Genomic DNA, 21,056 nt, shown 5'->3' on the forward strand with positions numbered 1-21,056 from the left:
GACTAAATTTCTAAGACTAAGAAAGCAACATAATATTTTTTCTCCTAAAACTGTTACTCAATTTTAGAACTAGATTATTTTCATTTAACAGGATTATACACAGTGAGGGTTCAAGTTCCATAATAGCTTTATGAAAGCAAACCACCTTGTACTGCAAAATTTTGCTTAAAAGATGTTTATACAACCAGTTTGGTGTTTTCATTCCAAAAGAAGAACTTCATTAGAACCAACTCACTGCAGCTTCCTGATCAGTTCTGGTTGATTATTAGAATGGTTTGTTGAGGGAACAGCATTATTTGAAATAAATATATGGCAATATGTGATTCTTTCTCAGTCAAAACTAGTATACCTTTTCGGAAGTTGGACATTCTACTGGGACAGTGCATGTTTTATACTGAAATACATTAAAAGTCCCTGTTTTGTTTAACTGTTTGTGAAACTGATATATGTCCTTATATGCAACTAGTAAATCTAGCTTTTCAGATGGCTTTTGTTGTAACATGCTGTCACTATAGTTGGTTTCCATCTGGTTGCTATTTGACCCCTGGACAAAAACCTGGGGCAGCTGATGTGTGAATGAAATGGCTGTTGTAGAACTGCTTTTGACTGATTATTGGTGTGGTTTGCTGTAGGGGAATCAGTGTCTAATAAACAGAAATAGACTCATTATATTGATGTGATTCATTCACAGCTAAAGGTAGTGCACCCTCTCAGTAGGGATACATTGCACTGGGCAGTATGTGTATTTTTTATCAATGTACATTACTGGAATTTATTGGGAACTGTCCCCTGGAAACTGATATGTGGCCTCTTACATGTAGCTAGTAATTTCAGCATTTCAGAGGACTTTTACAGTCACTTTCTGGCACTATGTTTGGTTTCCTACTGGGTAACATCTCAGCTCTGCACAAAAACTGAGGGCAGTTACTACAGAAAATCAAACTGATGTTTAACCATCTCTTGATTCAGTATATTGTTTGTTGATGTGCAGTATCTGTTAAAGAGCTATGTGACTGTTTATTTTAATATTCCTTCAAAGTTAAAGGCAGTGCACTCTCTCAAAAGGGGTACGTTCCACTGGGACAGTGTGCATGTATTATATCACATATCTCAGTAAAAGTCTTTGATTTTTTTTTTCATTTTATTATGACCTGACTTAAAGGCTTATGCATATAGTTAGTAATGCCAGCATTTCAGAGGACTTTAGCACATTTTTTTACTTTCTACCTGAAGGCTGTATGACCTCTGTACAAAGGTGCAGGGACAGCAGACTTATGAAAGCACATGTCTTTTATAGGGTCACTTTTGATTACTGATATTTTTTCTTGGAAGTGGTCAGTACATGTCAGATATTTTTGTGATCCATTCAGTCAAAGGTAGCTTATTGTCAGAAGGGTCATTGGTCATTCAAACAACATGTGTGTTTTGTAACAAAGCAACTTGTTACAAATCCCATTTTTTACTGTGAAATGACTTTTGGAGCTGATACATGGCCTTTTTTATACATATAGTAAATCAAGCTTTTCAGAAGGCGTTTAACCTCTGTACAAAGGGATGGGGAATTTAATGATGTCCTTTCATTTTACTTTGGCAGTAGTCCTAAGAGAAAGGATTTCCTGCAAAAATGACCAGCCAGTATACCAAAGTCTCTAGTACTTATAGGCACCATACTCACACGTATGATTCGCATGCAAGGCGTTAGGCATAAAGGTGATGTATGGATGCACATACTCAGAACTTATTTGCCATCAGTCTGAATGCCGTGACTGAATGTCGGTCTGAATACCTTCTTCTATGCAGGTTACCAAGCCATTTTTTTAGATATGTGTGCCACTGGGTTTTCTCCTTATCTTCCTTTTCTTTAGTACTGCTTGGTGTCAGTGTGGGAGGCAGTTTCACTCTAAAGACTGTCATGACCAGTGTCTCTTTTGTATGGAGACTTCCCATGGCCATATGCAGTGTTCTTTGATTTCCTGATAGTGGGTTTCCTGGCCTCCTGCAGGACCTGAAGCATCTTCTTAGAAAAGTTGTTCCTAAAAAGAATCAAAACCCTATCACCCACAGCATCAGTTGAAGAGTGGATAAGTGAGGATGGATAAGAGACCCCCTGTCTAGTGTGAAAAAGTCTACTGGTGAGGTAATATGTGGTGATTGCCCCTGGCCAAGTGATAAAGAAGGGTGAGCTAATGCTGTCTGGTCCAAAAGATTCTGGGGTAGTCTTACATGATCTTGTGCAAGACCCTCAGAAGTAGATGAATAGAAGGTAAACATCCTTTCCAAGGAAAAGACAGGGCATCTACTTTCCAAGCCAGAGGACTTGGTACTCTAGAACAGAATAGATGAAGTTGCCTGTTCAGAGGGGAGGCAAAAATACCTACCTGAGGAGTACCCCACCAATGGACAATGTCCAGAAACATATCTCTTTGAAGCATCCATTCATGAGTTTGTGTGTTGGACCTGCTCAAATTGTCTGTCACTGGATTGTGCTCCAAGGGAATGTAAACTGCCTGAAGAGTCACTTGATACTGGATATCTGGATCCAAGACTTAAAGAGCTAGTCTGAAAAGAAGATAAGACCTTGCCTTCCCCCCTTGCTTGTTGATACACCACATCTCAGTGGTGTTGTCTGTGAAAATTCTGAGGGGCCTGGGATGAAAAAGGGAAAGAAATGCCTAAAGAGCTAGAAGCAGGGCAAGTATTTCCCTTTATGTTGATGTGGCCTGACCTCTGATTCAGAGGACAGAGAGACCTTGAACTTTGAGAGAGCCAAAGGAGAATCACCATCCCCTGTCTGAAGCATCTATAAAGATATCTTAAATCAGGGCTGAAACTTGGAAAGGCAGCCTTGGACTGAGAGTGAGTTGATGAAGCCACCACTGATGCTCAAGCTTGAGACAAGGAGGAATGAAGGGGACTGGGAAGTCCAGGAGGTGAGAATGTTGAAGCCACACCAACTTGAGGTACCGCTGTAGCTTTCTCATATGGAACTTGGACAGATGAAGCATGGGAGCAGTGGAAGCCCTGAACATAAGGACTCGGAGAAAGTCCTTGTCTGTGACTGACCCTAGAGGAAAAAGAGACTGGAAAAAGGCAATAAGAGACAGACCCTTGGGGGAAGGCAGGGATGTCAGCATGGGGATGGTCTGGATCCTGTAACCAACAAGGCTTTCTTCAGCTGTATTATGAAACTTACAAGTGACCAACAATTCTATACTAAAGTTATTCCAAATTGTGCCTGTTTCTCTGATCCTGAGGACATTGCTAATACTTTTATGGCTAAATTGTCTTCCAACTTCACACTGGCAACCTTCACATATATCCCCAAATTCCCCTCCCACACCCCAAAATTTCTTTCACTTTAGACAAAGTCCTTTTAGTGCTTTTGACAGTTTAAAATCTCTGTCCCATGGGTCTTGACAATATTCAGAGGATGACTGCTGAAAAGTTCGGTCTCATTTAGTGAAATCATTTTTTCATCTCATTTCAACCTGAGTCTCTTCCCTAGTTATATCCCCAAAGTGTGCCAAACAGCTGGTCATGATACCTTTGCATAAAAGTTAGTGGTCCCTCTATTGATATGGGAATTACAGATCTATTACTGTCAGCATTATTTGAAAAGCTATGCAACATAGTATGGCTGTTTCTAATGAACTATGATATAAATGACCTTATATCCCTAGATATATACTTTTGGGCTTTGTAAAATGCAGATCATACCTGCTTAACCCTGGCTGAGTGTATGGAAAGGATTACTGATACCATGGATAAGGGCGTAGAGTCCACCATACATATTTGGACCTTAACAAGACCTTCAGCACTATCATCATACTGTGATTAATGACAAACTCTCCCAACTCATTATTAAGCCATATATTGTTTACTGCATAGGTAAACAGGCTATCTGACAGATCCCATATGGCTAAGGTCAATGGTGTTTGCTCCTGACAAAAAGCATCAAAAGTGATGTCTCACAAGGCTGTGCTCTGGCTGCCTTCCTCTTTGGTCTGTACTTATCTGGCATGAACCATAATATCAGTGGACTATAGCTAACTAAATCTGCTGATGATTGCATCTGTGGGTGGTTATCATTTACTAAAATTCTCCAACAAGATGTAGAACAAATAATTAGTTTGTTATGTGAGTGCTTTCCCTAAACACCAAAACATTCAGTGTAGTTTCTTTTTGGTAGATCTAGCAACACCCCAACTTACCATGCAGATAACATTCTGCTTATATTTTATACAGTTATCGTGGATTTTATGCCTGTATTGATGATAGAATCTCCTCTGACCACCATGTCTCTGCAGTTATAAGAAAACCCTTCTACATTGCACAACTTATCCTTCATGATATTCTCTCAAAATCCATAGAAGTTCTAACCCCAATTTATTCATCCCTTATTACTTCCATCATTGACGGTACTACTGTCTTTACTATGTACCTCACTAAATTCCTAAAATAACTTGAAATAACTCCTTATACTGACTCCTGAGGGATAATCTTTGCTTAACCTTCTTTGCTATGAATGACCAAGTGCTGTTTGAAGTCCTTCAGCTAAACAGAATTAGTGACAAAGCTGACACCCACTCTAGAGATGTAAACCTATACTATCACATCAAAAAAAAAAAAAAAAAAAAAAAAGCTGGCTCCCAATGTATTCCCAGTTTCTGAAAAAGGCTGTCCTTACATGTTATGCAAAATACATAATAGAAACCTTTAAAACCAGTCTGGATGACTGAATAGGAGATCAAAAAATGTCACCTGGGATACATGTGGAAAATTAATCTATTGGGGAACACTGTTGGGTGAGGTGGCTGAACATCTCAATTATCTCAATGGATGTAAGCTTAGTAATCACTAGCAAAACAAAAACATATATTAATAATCTTTATTTTATAGAGATTTTGGTTAGCTGGAAGTAGATGTATGTTATATAATACTGACTGGGATTTAATCTATTATTTAGAGAAATTATAAATTTTGCTAAGAACAATTTGTAACTTATGTATTAAGTCTTTGTTGTAACTGTTTTTATCTTTGTGAGTTTTGTTTGTCAGTAAAAAGCATTATTCTTTTTTTGCTTTAGTTGTGTTTGGTGACAGTGTAGGTGAGCATTTCCCCTAAAGTAATTTAGAGCTTACATTGTATATTCTGAGTAACTCATTCTATTAGTGAGGTATTCAGGTATTTGAGTGACAACTGATTTATTGAAACCCATTAGATCTGCACTAATTAAATTCATTTCTCTATCAAAACTTTTAAGTTTATGGCTTTTTTATGGTTTGGCAACTGATTGGCTGGCTATGACCAATGATGCATAGGTTATACATCATTCGTATCTACAATATTCCATCAGCAAACATCACAGAGCTCTTGAGATGACATATAATTATATTGCTAAGATAGAATTAGGGCTCAAGGTACAACACTAAATTTAACATTTGTAAAGTGTGTTATATAGCATATACATGCTATAAGCCAGGATGGTTAGAGAAGTTTTGTTGTTAGACACAGCAAAACTGAGTGGTGAAATTATAAAATGATTGATAACTATTAATGTTTTTTTGCAAATTCTTCACAATTTGCACAGTTATGTCTGTTATAGGATTTTAAACTGAAACTATCACTTTGAACATTGAGGAATAATGCACACAGTGGTACATCATAGCATCTTTCCATTTTGCTCATCTGTAGCAAAAAGTATTATTAGGAGGAATAGGCAGAAATGTGATTAATGTGTAGGAAGACAGCAAGCAGATATTAAATCTGATGATGCGTTTTCTTGATTCTGCTGAAGTGTTAAGAATCACAGTAGGTTTGCCTCTTACTACACTTACGTTTGCTTTCATTTTACTAAAACAAATTAGTCAGTCTTTACATTTTCTTTACACTTTGGGATTACCTAATATCACTGCAATATCACTGTAAAAATGAAGGCTTTCTGTTATGAACCATTAGCTGTCAACCCTCACATCCTATTACCAAGTACATTAATTTGGTGTCAATATCTCTGATATAGTTACATACTAAGGAAAGGGTTGTTAACTAGAGGAAAGAAAAAAACATTAGCACAAGCATTTTGCTTTTTCTATGTTAGCCACTGTCACACCAGAAATCAGATAATTATGAAGAAGCTGACCAAGTTCGCAGATGACTGCAAGCTGGGAGCCATTATTAACTCCCCAGGTGATGCAGGCATCCTACAGAAAGGCCTCACTGAGACCAATGACTGCTATCAAAACCATGGCCTTAAGCTTAATGCCAAAAACTGCGTCATTATCCCCTTTGGTAAAAACTCAGTTCCCACTAATTACCACATAGATGGAAGACTACTGAACACTGAAGACGTTATAAGAGGTCTGGAGATGCAGGTTGACAGCAACCTGTCCTTTGACCACCATATTACTACTGTGGTCAGAAAGTCCTTCTGTGTGGCACATCTCATTACCAAGGGTTTTGTATCCAGGAAGAAAGAGGTCATCGTCTCTCTCTACTCTTCCCTCATTAGACCAATCATTGAGTATAATGTCCCATTTGGCATGTGCCTCACTAGACACCTGCAACAGCTGGAGAGGCAACAGAAGTACCTCACAAAGAGGATCCTAGGCATTAAACACATGTCCTACATGGGCAGACTCAAAAGACTCCAGCTATTCTCTGTCTCATATCACCTACTTAGAGGCACTCTCTGCTTGACTTACAAGGCTATGTCTGACCCAGCACTGTTAGAAATGTTACATCTAAAGAAATCCCAATCCCTTTGCACCATATGCTCCAGAGACCTCAACCTCATTACCACAATCAACAGAACATGCTGGAGGGACAGGCTCCTCACCCACAGACTGCCCATGCTCTGGAATAGACTTCCCATACATGTCAAGCAGAGCACCTCACTGTCCCTCTTCAAGAGAAATTGTGATGAGTGGATGGGAAATAGAAAGTTCACCCCACGGATCACTCCAGTGGCTCTACTTGATAGAGGCACTGGGAACTAACGTCAGGTGGCACGATGCCAGGGCACTTCTATGGGCTAGGCTTGTAAAGGCTCCAGGGCCATTAGCCTAGTACACACCTATGAACCTATGAAGAAGCATGCTACAGTTTTTTGCATACTTAAGAAGGAGATAGGTCATTGAAAGAAAAATTAGTGATGCGCAGCTTTAGTCAAATAAAGCCCTGACTATGGTGCAGGTGATATGAGATTGATTAGTTATTCAGTTGCTTGTAGGAGCTGGTTGGGAAGCATGGGTGTGAGTGGCCATTGCTGGCTCACTCATCCTGGAGGAGGGAAAGAGAGAAGCAGCTCCAGCTCACCACTTTAGTGGCACCTAGAGGGACCAGCAAGTACTGCACCTGAGATATATCAGCCTAGGGAACATGCACTGCTGTTATGTAGATGCATAGACTACTGGATTCAGATTGTGAAGGAATGCTACTCATGGCAGCAACACACAGCACAGCTGAATGAGCTGTCAAAGGGAAGCAGGTGCTCCACTTGAGGAAGGTAGGCCACCTGACAGGACCAGAAAGCTGGCCTACTATTTGTCACCTGACTCTCACCACTGAGGAAATGGATGGCCTGGTGGGGCTTCATAGGCAGGAATGAATGGGCTGTAAAGCTTTCACCTAGCTTAGAAATGTCTGACCATAACCCTCATGGTACAAATAGGACACTCAGGTGCAGGCAGAGGAGTCAACAGGTGAGGTTCTGAGGGAAAGCAACGACAAAAAAGGAAGAATAGTCATTGACACTCATTTTCATATTCCATTATCTAAATATTATGTAAATATATGCATTTATAAGGTTAATGGCATGGCATCTAAAAATATTAACTACTAGAGCATAGCCAACAGCTGCATTACACTTTATATAGATACTAGTAACCATATGCATTCACTTTTTACATTACTTATATAGCCACTGAAAACAATAACCATTTTATCTATTTTTTTTACAGCCATGTAAGTATTCATTTTGAATATGCCTGATAAATATCATGAGTAACCTTGAAAATATAAGTAAAATCAGTGTATTAATCTGATAAGCCCAACAATAAATGAATTCCGCTTTCAGGGGCAACTAGAAAGCAATGCTTCCCTAAATAACTTCTTACGAGTCAGACAAAACTCAAATGGAGAGTGAGAAGAATGCAATGTAGGACTATAATATGGAGCTCCTTTTCAACATGTAATTAATTCTATGTGCCTATATGATAATTTAGGGTATGACTTATACTTTTGGGCTACATCTTCAGTATACAAATGTATAAGTATACAATAATTTACAGTTCTACTACATAAATCAATAATTTTAATCATAATAATATGCCTTTAGATTGCTTATGCACCTCACTAATCATGGAAATATTTTTATAATGTCTAAAAAAGAACTTTTGTTATGTAACTAGTTACTGTCCATCAGGTATTATGCATACATTGTGGAAATATGGATATTAATAGGCATTTATTTAAAAAAAAACAACAAACAATTTATGGATGCTAATTTCACATAAATGGTATTCCCTAAATACTCTAGACTAAGCAGGTTTGAAAACTATAACAAAATAAAAACCTAAGTACATGTGATGATAGTTTCTGATGAGATAAAAATCTTTGTTGTCCACCCTGTCCTACACAGGGTTTACATTCTCCCAGGCTTATCTGCATAATCAGCTCTGAGATTGCTACATATTGGACTATAGAAAAACACTCCAGACTGCAGTGCTGTTTGAGCTTTGTTAAGAAAACAATTTCATATATTCTACTAACTGATCTATAAAATGATCTTTTTCATCTGACTAAGCAAATTTTGTTAGAAATATGGTAATATAAATTTATGTTCAGAGTGACATGCCAAGGATACCTTTGAGATTGCAAATATAATATGAGGGCATCAGCTGTAAGAACAACCACATAAAAAGAAAAGAAAAATTAAAGAAGTAAAATATTATATGAAAATATATTCGTGTTTTACATAAATGTGAAATTAAGTATGGCATGTAACAAAATATGTATTAAGAAAGTGTATATCATATGCATTCTTGACAAGGATAGGGAATTACAATGGCTGCGATATTGTAACATTGCATATCATATCAATGGCTTTCATATTTTATAAACTGGATTGTTTAATGTGCTTAGATGCATATAATCTGCTGAAACACACACACACACACACATACACACACACACACACACACACACACACACACACACACACACACACACACACACAAACACATACATGCAAACCTATATAATTGTAATAGATGTAATTGTTTAGTGTTCATTATCATATACGTGTAGAAAAATGCAAGTGATGCTAAGATACTCGGATTATCATTACAAAGCACAGTGCTCTGTAAATCATCCGAAATTGTTTTATGTACTGTGCTTCTAATGTGCTACACAATTGGAAACATTTTAAAGTCCTTCTTTCCAGATTCAGAACATCAGAGTATATTAAATACCATGAGGCATTTTTAAGTATTATATTACACGACAAAAATAAAACACAGACACAAAAAACAGCTGTAATTAAAACTGCATATTTTTTCAGAAGCTGTTCTAGCAATAATGGACCAAATACATGAATTCAAAATCTAAAACAAATTTTTGTTTTGAATATTTTGCATAAAAACAATATTGAAAGAGCTGCATGTTATGACTGGCACATTTCTAGATCCAGGTAGTTATGAAACTGTTTTCCACATGTAAAATATATGTATAACTGTCTGATCACATTTTTATTTCAAGTTAGGTGGTAAAAAATTCAAACTAATGTTCATTTTTCATGAAATTTTACCTGCAAACTGAAATAGTATGAAAATAAGATATGTTAAATAACAAATGGTTACTTTTTAGTTCTGCCTCATATGTAAGAATTAAAGCTGGTACAACTGCAAATGGGTGATTCAAAAGTGATCTGGAAATATAGGGCAAAATGATGCATATGCATTGGGTAAACAATTGGCATCATTTATCTTTATATTTATCAATCCATGTTCTCATTATTCTTATTTAAAATGAATTATTTTACATTTGTGGAAAATGCATTCTTTCTGATTGAAGACATTGCTTCATAAGCCCATTTGTTTCTGAGTTGTGAAAAACTTAAATTTTAATACCGACATTGTACAAACTGATTAGAATCCTGATGTCTCGTCTATTTTTCTATGTAGGTTGCAAGATGACAATTAGATATATCTGAAAAATCTTTGCATGTTTTAGAGCACTGAGCGCATTCTAGTTATATGCTGCTCTTTATTCTGTCAACTGACCATCAAAATAAATCAAACACCTTAAAAACACTGTAGAGAAAGAATGCACAAGACCTATTCAAGTACAGCAATAGAGCTATAAAATAACAAAAATGCAAATAAAGTGGCTGCTAAACTTTTCATTTCAATGTTGCTGTTAATGTAGGCACACATCTGCAAACAGGAAAAGACCTTCACTGAGAAAAACTGTGGCCAATTTATATAGTAGAATTCAAGCAAGCAAACTGTTACATAATTGACTCACTTTACTGAATCAAAAAACAGAATAAAGATCACATTTTAAGAAAGTACCTTGATTTTTGTTTGTATTACACACTGAGCAGCAGTATTAGACTTTGCAGATTACAATCATTTCATTTAATTTTGCAAATATGCACTGCTGCATTTTCATAAAGAGATATTAGTTAAAGTAATGAGTATTTTATATTTATTGTGCCATAACTGCTTTTCATAACTAAGATTTACAGGACTACACACACTGAAGTCTCTCTGGTTTGCCAAGGGTTTTTGATGGTTTTGTCCGTGTTTTTTTTGTGACCTTTTTATCTGATATTTTGTTTGTTATTGGGAAAATCTGCAGTCACCTTAATGTGACAGACATAAGGCTTTGGTTAAAGCTAAGTGTTTTGAGATAATAGCCAAACTATCCACGTATGCTATACTGTAAAGACCATAAAAAGGACAATTTTGTCAAGTCAATAGCTAGTGGGGTTTGACTATATTGACCTGGATCCCTTAATAAAGATTTCTAAAAAATTGTCAGGAGCATTTAGAAACCATGTGTTTGAAACATTTGTATTTCCTTTTGGAGTAATTTGCATAATTCCCACAGGCCTCGGTAGAGTGAAGTCCCTGGATTTTGCCAAGGTACTTTTGTTTTTGCCTATGTGTTCTGTCTAACCTTTTTACTTGCTGTTTTATTTATTATTGAAAAATGTTGCAGTCATCCTACTGTTATTGACATAAGGCTTTGTTTAAAACAGTGTTTTCAGATAACAGCCAAACTAATTATCTATGCTGTACTTACGAGCCCATAAAAAGGGTGAAATATGTTATGTCTATGATTAGTGGGGACTGGCTTTGTTGGCATAAATGTTTTAATAAAGATTTATAAAAAGTCAGGGACATTCAGAAGTCATGTTGCTGAAACAATTGTATGTCCTTAAGGAGTAACTTTCTCATTTTTCATAGGCCTCTGTCAAATGAGGTTTAAGCCACTACAGACAGTGATGTTTCTGTTTTTCTAGGCTTTTTAATGTTTTTGTCTATGTGATTTTCTATGTAACATTTTACTTGCTGGTTTGCTGCTCATAACTAACTGATTATACCTCTTCTGGGTAGAGTTTGCTTAGAGCTGTCCACCTTAGTCATACCAGCCTCAGGCATCCATTCGTGTTTGTACCCAAAAATGGAAAGACCATACTCATTATCATCCTGATTGATAAAATGGGTGCGTAGTGTAACTTGTGCATTTTCGCCATGCTCCTATAATCACCAGTACACATGGAAAATGACCAGTGCCTTATCTTCAGTCTTATTTTAAACAGTTCAGTTAGGCATTGCCATGAACACCTGCATTTGTTTACATTTCCATCCTCAATCGAAACAGTATTACAGCATCTATGTAATCATGTTAACAGACTGCTAGAATCCCATCCACCACCATATTTGCAGTTAAAGTCCTACCTAGACAGGTGACAGCCTTTTGTGACAAATATGGATTAATTATATTTGGCTGTCAGTGGTGACATGGGTTTATTCTTAAACCTGACTTAGTAATGCTACAGGATATGTAACTTTTGATCACACATATACATATTTTACCAATATCTCAGCCTGGCACATATGCTTCTAGACATCTTTGCATAAAATGTTTTTCTTTTGCACATTATTAAAATTGTTTTATAAAATTTCTAAGCAGTCATTCATTAACCTGATAGCAATGACATCTCAAAATCCTCAGGAAGATTATTTCATGTATCTGCCACATTCTACTTTCTATTTTCTAATGTTCTTTCCTGCTCTGTACAGCTTCAGATGTATATCCTGTGGTATAATTTTGTTCATTACTGAACTGTTTCCTTCTGTGACTTGCTTTACTGGGGAGAAAAAACTCTATATGGGATATTCTCAACATACTTTACTAAACAATATTAAGTTCTCATTTTGCATTGACCGTGCTTCTTTTTGTGTGCCTTAGGCATCACACAAGTCTTTATCTCTGCTTTTCTACACATTATTAGCAATGGTAATCCTTTGTAATATTTGTGATTGTGTCGCTAATACTTTACTAAAAGTGATGAATTCTTCTAATTCCCAGTTTTTCACAGAGTATAGAATATGATCTGCAATGAAATTAAGCATTTTGAGAACTGAATCAAATTTATGAAATCAGTATTGGTGCCAATTAGTCATAACCACTGGAAGAGCATTGTGTAAACATGTTACAATATGAAACTTTTAATAAGGGTTTTTCTCATATCAGTTCCTACTTTTATATTTTTAAGACTTAAAGAAAAACATTTAAACCAATCCATTTAAATCCTTACAAACTATGTTGCCAGTGTTAGAGGAAACAGAGTATTCCAATGGAAATACATATTTAGCTATGTGTGTGTGTGAGTGTGTGTGTGTGTGTGTGTGTGTGTGTGTGTGTGTGTGTGTGTGTGTGTGTGTGTGTGTGTGTGTGTGTGTGTGTGTATGTTTGTGGGTGTGAGTGTGTGTGTGCTGGAAATCCCACCGTTTACTACATAAACTCTTAAGACTTGACCTACATACATGCACATAAATATGAATATTTCTGAAACATAAAATAATGTCCTTCTAGCCTGTCAGTATACCAGAATGCTCATCCGATAATAAATGACCAGCTGGTCTTAAAAATAAATAACCTAATGCTTGCTTTAATATAAATTAGTAGTCAAATACATAATGCAGAGAACAGATTAGTACATTTCTTGTTCCTGTATAATCACCTAGTCACCTAGTGTGCCCTCAATACTCTATCTGCGCTATCCATTTCTATTTCAGTTGCAGAGTTCTTAATTCATTTCTAACCAGTTTGATCACTTTAACAAAATGAAGCCACCTTCATTCTCACTCATCTGTTTGAAATAGCCTTGGTCTTGTAGGTGCTACACATTATACAAAAACAAATGAAATAATTAATCAAATAAACACATTTTAGTATACCTCTCAAGCTATACAATTTATATTTCAACAGTCTGTGGAACTGGATGTTGTTTTTAAAGTGCTCTTATACATTTGCATTTACTGCGATCAGCACATTATGAATGAAGGAACTGTAATACGGTCTTACCTAGTGATGAGCAAATGCAAATTAACAATACAATCCACTGGAAACTGTTGTACTTCATTTTGAACACTGGTTGTGAGACGTTTGAACAATGTACTTTCTGTTACTGCATGCACCTTTTATATGACGTATCAAATATTTATTCAGTTGCTTCCTCCTAATGATGCCAGCACCTTTATTGTACCATCTGTAATATGAATCCATGCAAGTTCTGAGTCTGATGGGAACATGTGTTCTTAATCTGAAAAGCCTGAGAAATAAATTACAGTATCATAAAAACATAATTATTCAGAATATGGATAGCTGAAAAATAAGTAAGAACTTTTCAAGTTTCTGACTTTCACTGTTATGATGATTAGTTAATACACTCATTAATATGCTTTTACTCTGCCAACAATTGTCCAGAATGCTATCATAGTGTTTGTTTTTCTAACTTGTTTTCTTATTACTAGATGTAGCAATATGGAAGCAAAGGTAATTGATTATCTCTGCCATGTGTAAACAGCTTATATTAACCTTTTTTAAAGAGTATTCGACAACAGAATACCAAAATTAATTTTGAGTTCTCTTAAAAATATCATTTTCATTATTATTATTACTATTATTATTATTACTGTTATTATTATTATTATCCATAATATTATTATTATTGTTATATGATTACTTGTATCCCTGTATTTTTCTTCTCTTCTAGCTTTTAGTTGTTCTTTCACAAGCACTAAACATTATAGCCACTTCCAATGGAGCCATGTAATTAATCAATATATTCATTAATATTCTTTTAAAATGTATTCTTTATTATTTGTAATGTACATTTTTGATTTTTAAACTATGTCTGAGTAATGGTATTGATATGAATGCCTTCTAGGCAGAGGTACACTTGTTAATCATCTGCTTCATTCCTGAGACTTCTGTCATTTAACAAAGCCATATTTGTGTGTGTGTGTGTGTGTGTGTGTGTGTGTGTGTGTGTGTGTGTGTGTGTGTGTGTGTGTGTGTGTCTGCTTCAATTTTTCTAGAGAGGTCAGAACACTCTGGCTGGTTGCATATCTTAGTCCTTGCTGACAGACAATGAATACCTGAGGGTCTGTATCACCATTTCTGTGGCTTTTATTTGAATGGTAATATGTTGTCTTGATAAGCAGGTGCCCTGTGATGTGATGAGAGGGGTTTGCTATGACTGCATACTACAAATGTCACAAGTAGCTTGCTTACAGTTAAAAAAAAACACAGAGGAAGTACTGATCAGTTCAGCCGTGACTGGAAATACAGTATCAGTATTCATTTCTGAATGTCAGTAATATACTACACCATGCACAGAGTGATGAAGACTTTAGTACTGCTGGAAAATGCAATATCCAAATTCAGAAACTGAATGCTGGCATTGACAATCATGCTCTCCAACACCTTGATGCCAAGGAGGCTGCCTGCTTCACCCACCTGAACTACATATCTGGTAATATTACCCTACTTCCATCTTTTTTCTTTATCATACAGTCATTGCAATCACTTCAGTGCCCACCTGTTCATATAGCAAATGTCCAAAAAAAGGGGACTAAAATGGTCCCTATAAAAGTTTATAGCCTGAATAGCAAAGGATTCCAACTATAAAACCTAACTGATACAGGGGTCCAAAAGGAAAGATGATAAAATTAGCAAGCAAAGGAGAGTAATATTGCTGGAATTAAATTCATCTTAATGTCTTGGTGAGTACCTTCATGGGGTGAATCTTATCAAGATGACACTGATATATAGACTATATTTTAAGAACTAAATAATGAAGGACCAGACTTAAAACCAAGGCTAGGCACACAACAAAATAAATAAAAAACAAAATGCCTAGGTACTCAAGAGACTACTCAGACCAGTAATTTATTATCTTAAAATGCTTTCATTCATTTAATGCACAAACTTCATCAGAACATGATGATAAAACATTCAAAAACATTTAAATAGTCCTAATACTATACTTAAATAATAACATATTACTGGTCTGAGTAGTCTCTTAAATACCTAGGCATTTTTTTATTTATGGACTATATTATGTTTATTGCATGGACAGATGTAACTTAAAAAATAAAATAAGACAGCTGGGTGCACAAGCATCAGGATTAAAACATTGCCCAATTCTGGTAGGTGCACTGGTGCCAGGAACGGAAAAAATGACAGTGCAGAATTTTCAGAACACAGAAACATTCATACAATGGAGTTAGGACAGGCTTAGAGGGAAGATGATACCCCTGTTGTAGAAGGAAAATGTAGTCCACAAAATAAAAAAAAACACTAACACTGACAGGCCAAAAAGAACCATAAAGAAGATAAAGTGGACTACTGAAGATAAGAAAGAAATTATATATTGTTACTATAATGCAAGAAGCCCAGAATTTCAGGATAGAAGAAATTCAAAAAGATTAGGAAAAGAAAAAGACTTGCACAAGAAAAAGAATCAAACATTTCAAATGCAATTTTTTGTTCATTAATGCAACAGATTTATGAAAAACATTATAATAGACCAATAAACCTTGGGCTGTTTAGAAAAATAAGTGACTGAGGAAGGGCGGAAATATAAAGAACAAAACCTAGAGATTTTTGTAAAGTATAAAAAAGAAACATGGACATGAGAAAGAAAGAAAAGAGCAATCTGATATGGTGCAATATGTTTGCAATTGAGAAAGCCAAACTAATCAATACACAAAAGCAGATCCAAATATATTTGAAGTGAAATACATGCAAAAGCACCCAGATGTTGAAAAATTCACAATGCAAATAATAAGATCACAAAAACTAGGACTGTAGAACAGAAGATTAGTATACTAGAAGTATACTTTCACAATGCACAAAGCATTACAGAGAATGATGAAGTTTATCTCACATGGGATCACCCTTTAACAACAGTTTAAAACATAGATTTGAGAAAACCAGAAATAGTCCACGAAAAGAAGACAAAAGTAACATTGGTCACTAAAATTGCTACACTCAGTGATTACAGTGTCTTATGTACAGATGGAGACACAAAGTTATAAAATACCAGGATATGCACGTAGAAATGAGGGCAATGTGGAAGAGGGATACCAAAACATTTCCAACAGTAGTAGGAGCAATGAGTCTCATAAAAAAGAATTTACTGTCCTATTTAGATATGCTGCCAATACATGTATCTCTGTATGAACTGCAGAAGGAGTCAATTCAAATCATAATGCAGGTGCTGCAAAGACCACATTTGGCATCGAAGACTGAAACAATACTAATTTCATGAACTTTTAAATCATAGTTTGACTTGTCTATTCCAATCATGGTATTATAAACCAAAAAGATTTGGAAAAATTAAACTGAGAGAATCCTTACATGGTAGCTATTATAGACTGTGCAGTCATTAACCAAGGATCTATATTATATTTTCAAAAGTTTCAAACATCGAACACCATATGGTCGACACCATATGAGCAATGTTTGAAATTTCAAAAATATAATAAAAAAAATAAATAAAAAACTATACTTACCTAAAAGCTGTAGGCGGGGGGGGGGCAAGCCCTCCTGCACCCCCCACACCTCCGCTACTTAAATATTCCTACTCCGAGATCGCACTGCATTGAAGTAAAGGGAAAATATTCCCTACGGCGATTTCCGTGTTACGCTCGTGACGTTTCAATGTTTCGACCAATCGGGTTCGCTCAATACGCGTTCGCCATTTATAATTTTTGATCACGCGATAGGAACCCATTAACCAACCATGTGAAGGTTCAAGCTCTTCATGAACCTACTCAATCAAATAAGTTTTTCAACTTTTTTTCTTCAAACCTGTTCCTGTAGATACCATCAAAAAATATCTCAAAAACATTGAAGTCTACTACTGCTTGCTGCCCCTGATAAACTACCTGACAAATATGTTAAAATAGAAGCTGAGGCTTTTCACATCTGGTTTCCATTCTGCTAAATCAATCTATATCAGAAAATAAACCCCCTCCCCTGCTATGGAAAAAATCATTCATTACTCCATTGCACAAGACTGCAATCGATTTGAATCTTTCAAACAATAAGCTGATTGCCATCTTATCACCCCTATCAAAAATATTAGAAAACTGTATTCATACACAACGTCTGCACTACCTAACAGATAACCAACTTCTGCCTTCAACCCAGCACAGCTTCAGTCCTCATCACAGAACAAATACTGCTTTGCTGAATTTTGTTAATACAGTCAACTCCCATAAAAATGCCAGAATCCCAGTCTCCACCATCTTCTTAGTCTTATCAAAAGCTTTTGGTACTGTCTCCCACCAGAACATAAACTCTTACACAACAATTCTGCTTATCAATTGAAATTTGGCTAAATGATTCATAACTACTACTAAAATCTAAAAAGCTAAATTACTGCTTTTTACCTTACAACACATCTGCACTAAAGCAATAGTATTTACTATTGTCTCTGCCCAAAACACTAAAACAGAACAAGTTAACCGTACAAAATTACAGGGTATCATCATAGATGACCATTTGAAAAGCAACCACCATGCATCATACATGGTTTAAAAAAGTCATTAAAAACTAGGTGCATTATACAAAGTAAAAATCTGCCTCACTGGCATAGCAAGACGATGTATAGTGTCTGCTTCCTTACTGTCATCTCTCCGCTATGCTGCCCCAATCTTCACTAACATTTAAATCTCAAGACTTGAGCAATGTTATAATAAAATAGCCAATTTTTCAATAAATTATAACAATAGAAAACATCACTGTTTAGCCCTCACAGAATTAAATTGGTTAGCACTACCACATCACCTAGCTCTTTTTCAGCTAACTACACCAGACTTCTTTTTAAGACAGAAAATTAAACAACCCATGGCAACTTAAAACAACACTGCTCCCCAGTAGAATTTTATGCACTAGAAAAAAATCTCCAATCACTATAACCAAATCATCTAATATTCCAGGTGACTCTCTATGTTCTAATAATGAAGCTAAATTATGGAACCAGATCCCGCTGCCACTGAAATCCATTCCCAATGCAAACTCATTTAAACACAACTAAAACTTCTCCTATTAAATCAATAAATCTGCTCTTCTACATTTCCCGGATAAATGCCACTGTTATCTTCAGCTTGCGATATCATCAGATAATTTTTCTTCACTCAGAATTCTATGCCCTACAACCAGTCTTCACCAATACCTAAATAGTTTTACTAGCATCAGCCATATACATAGTTTTGTGATACTGCTCACTCCCATCTCTATACTTCTAAAATAACCTTATAATAGCATATATAATCATCTGTGAACCTGCTTTGTACCCCACATCTTACAGTATTAACATTTTCTGCCCTACCTTGTTCATTCCCTCGCCTTTATTTCATTGAATTTCTAAGCAGTAATCACAGTTTATTATCTGTTTTCTATTGACAAACCCACTAATACCCCTCTTCAGATGCTCAATGTTCAGTATCTATTAATGCATAAGTACTTTTTATATTGTAATAGTTGCCTTTAGATCATACGAATATAATCTAATTAGCAAACAAATGTGTAATTGTTAATGTATATTACTTGATGATGGTTCTACTATATTACTGAATTTCTATTTAAAAATATTTATAATATGTTGAAACTTTTCTCCCCAGGAATCCTCTGAAAAGGTCCAGTTGGACAAACCTAGTAAACAAAAACAAAATAAATAAAACAAAAAAACAATATTACTGAATCATGGCTGGCAGATGATTTCTGTCTTTCTAACCATGTAAGAAAAGGTCAAGACATAGCATATAGTGAGATGTGTTATTATTAGTGGGGCTAAGCTTGTCATGAGAAATGATATTCTAACAGAAAACATTCTCAAATGTCCTCTTTTTCAACTGATTCTGGGTGGCTTTACCAATTGATATTTGTTACAGCTCTTCCATTCTCAGTGGACCTCTTTTAGGAAGTGCAGGCAGATGCACTTAAGTACTATTCTAAAAGCACCTTAATACTCATATGTACTTACAAACTAAATTGGAAAGGCCCACTTAGATGTGCATAAAGAACTTTTCCAAAATGAACTTACTATTCATAGGATATTTCCTAATCTGAAATGCTAGGGTTGTTTAGCACTAAACATAGTAACCTTTTCTCCATCTATAGGTTAATCCTCCTCATAATGAACTTTATTCAGCTCACAACTACAACCCTTGCTAGATTTATTAATCACCAAAAGTTCACAGATCACTAGTATCAAGGGCTTACCTACCATTTTAAGAGACTACGTCTGGTAGTCCTACACTGTCCTTTTATGGAGAAAAGCCAAGCATGTCTATGTAAAGGAAAGATCATTGCCAGAAACAATAGATATTGATCATATTATTGGGAACAAATACTTAAATAAACTTTTTTGATCTGATGTTGTCAATTTTCATTCTGTCCTCAACATATGGAACATATGGGTTTGAATCCAATCACTCAGATCCAACTCAGCAGTCACAAAAGCTCATGGCAACCAAAGAACTCTCAAGCTACTCCCTTACCAACAATGCACCAACTCAAAGTACCTCAGATCTCATTTGCCACTTCCAGTGAAAGAAGTGATGTTATAGTGCTCTCAAGCAATACTTCATAATTAAAATAAGATAATTATTTTTCTCTTTAAAAATTAATTTTCTTCCTCTTTCAGTCTAATTTCTGATTGCACTTACCCTTTTTGTCTAAAACCTTCTCTACTCTTTCACCTTTTTGTACTCATGTACTTCTCTTGTATTATTGTTAGTACTATATCTCTCCCTTTCTCCCTTTCTTCCACTTTAGAGAGAATTTTTCTCTTATAATAGCATCATTGTTAGTCATTTCACCTTTTCCTTAAAAAAAGAAAACATATTTCTGTTTCTATATATTTCTCTGGTATTTCCATTAAGATACCTTTTTCTGCACCAGGATGGCAGACAAACCAGCTGGTTTAAAAAACTTTACAAAATGTGGCCAAAAAATACCACTTTAAGATAAATATTCTTTATGTGTCTATTGTTTAGGACATCATCACTTCCAGGAGGCCTGCTCCATTTGCCACTTCTTCAACCCTAGAGCTCTGATGGAGTGTAAGAGTAAATTAATTCTTAAATGGTTACTTCCATCCTCTTTTTCTGAGGCCTTATGTGGAGCTTCCCCTGGGAAAACTAAAAAGACCATTTCTCCCAGTACCTCAACAGCTTCTACTAAGTCGTCTGAGAAATCAAAGAAAATACCTCTTTTGGATCCGTCTGACTCATCAGATCCCAAAAAGATCATTGCAAAGGTGTTGGATCTGACTTCACACTTGGATCCAAGACATCTGACTAAAGAGCTGTCAGATCTGACTTCACAATTGGATCCGAAGCTTAAGAGGCCTAGGCATTTATTGTATCAGACACTTATGGATCTGGCACCAAAAATGTTGCATCTCACAGCTCATTTCACCCCCCTTACATGAACCAGATACTCTCCCTCAGTGGACTCTGTTC

Source organism: Protopterus annectens, chromosome 6.part0 (genome assembly GCF_019279795.1).
Source record: "Protopterus annectens isolate FY-2018-M chromosome 6.part0, PAN1.0, whole genome shotgun sequence".
NCBI lineage: Eukaryota > Metazoa > Chordata > Ceratodontiformes > Protopteridae > Protopterus > Protopterus annectens.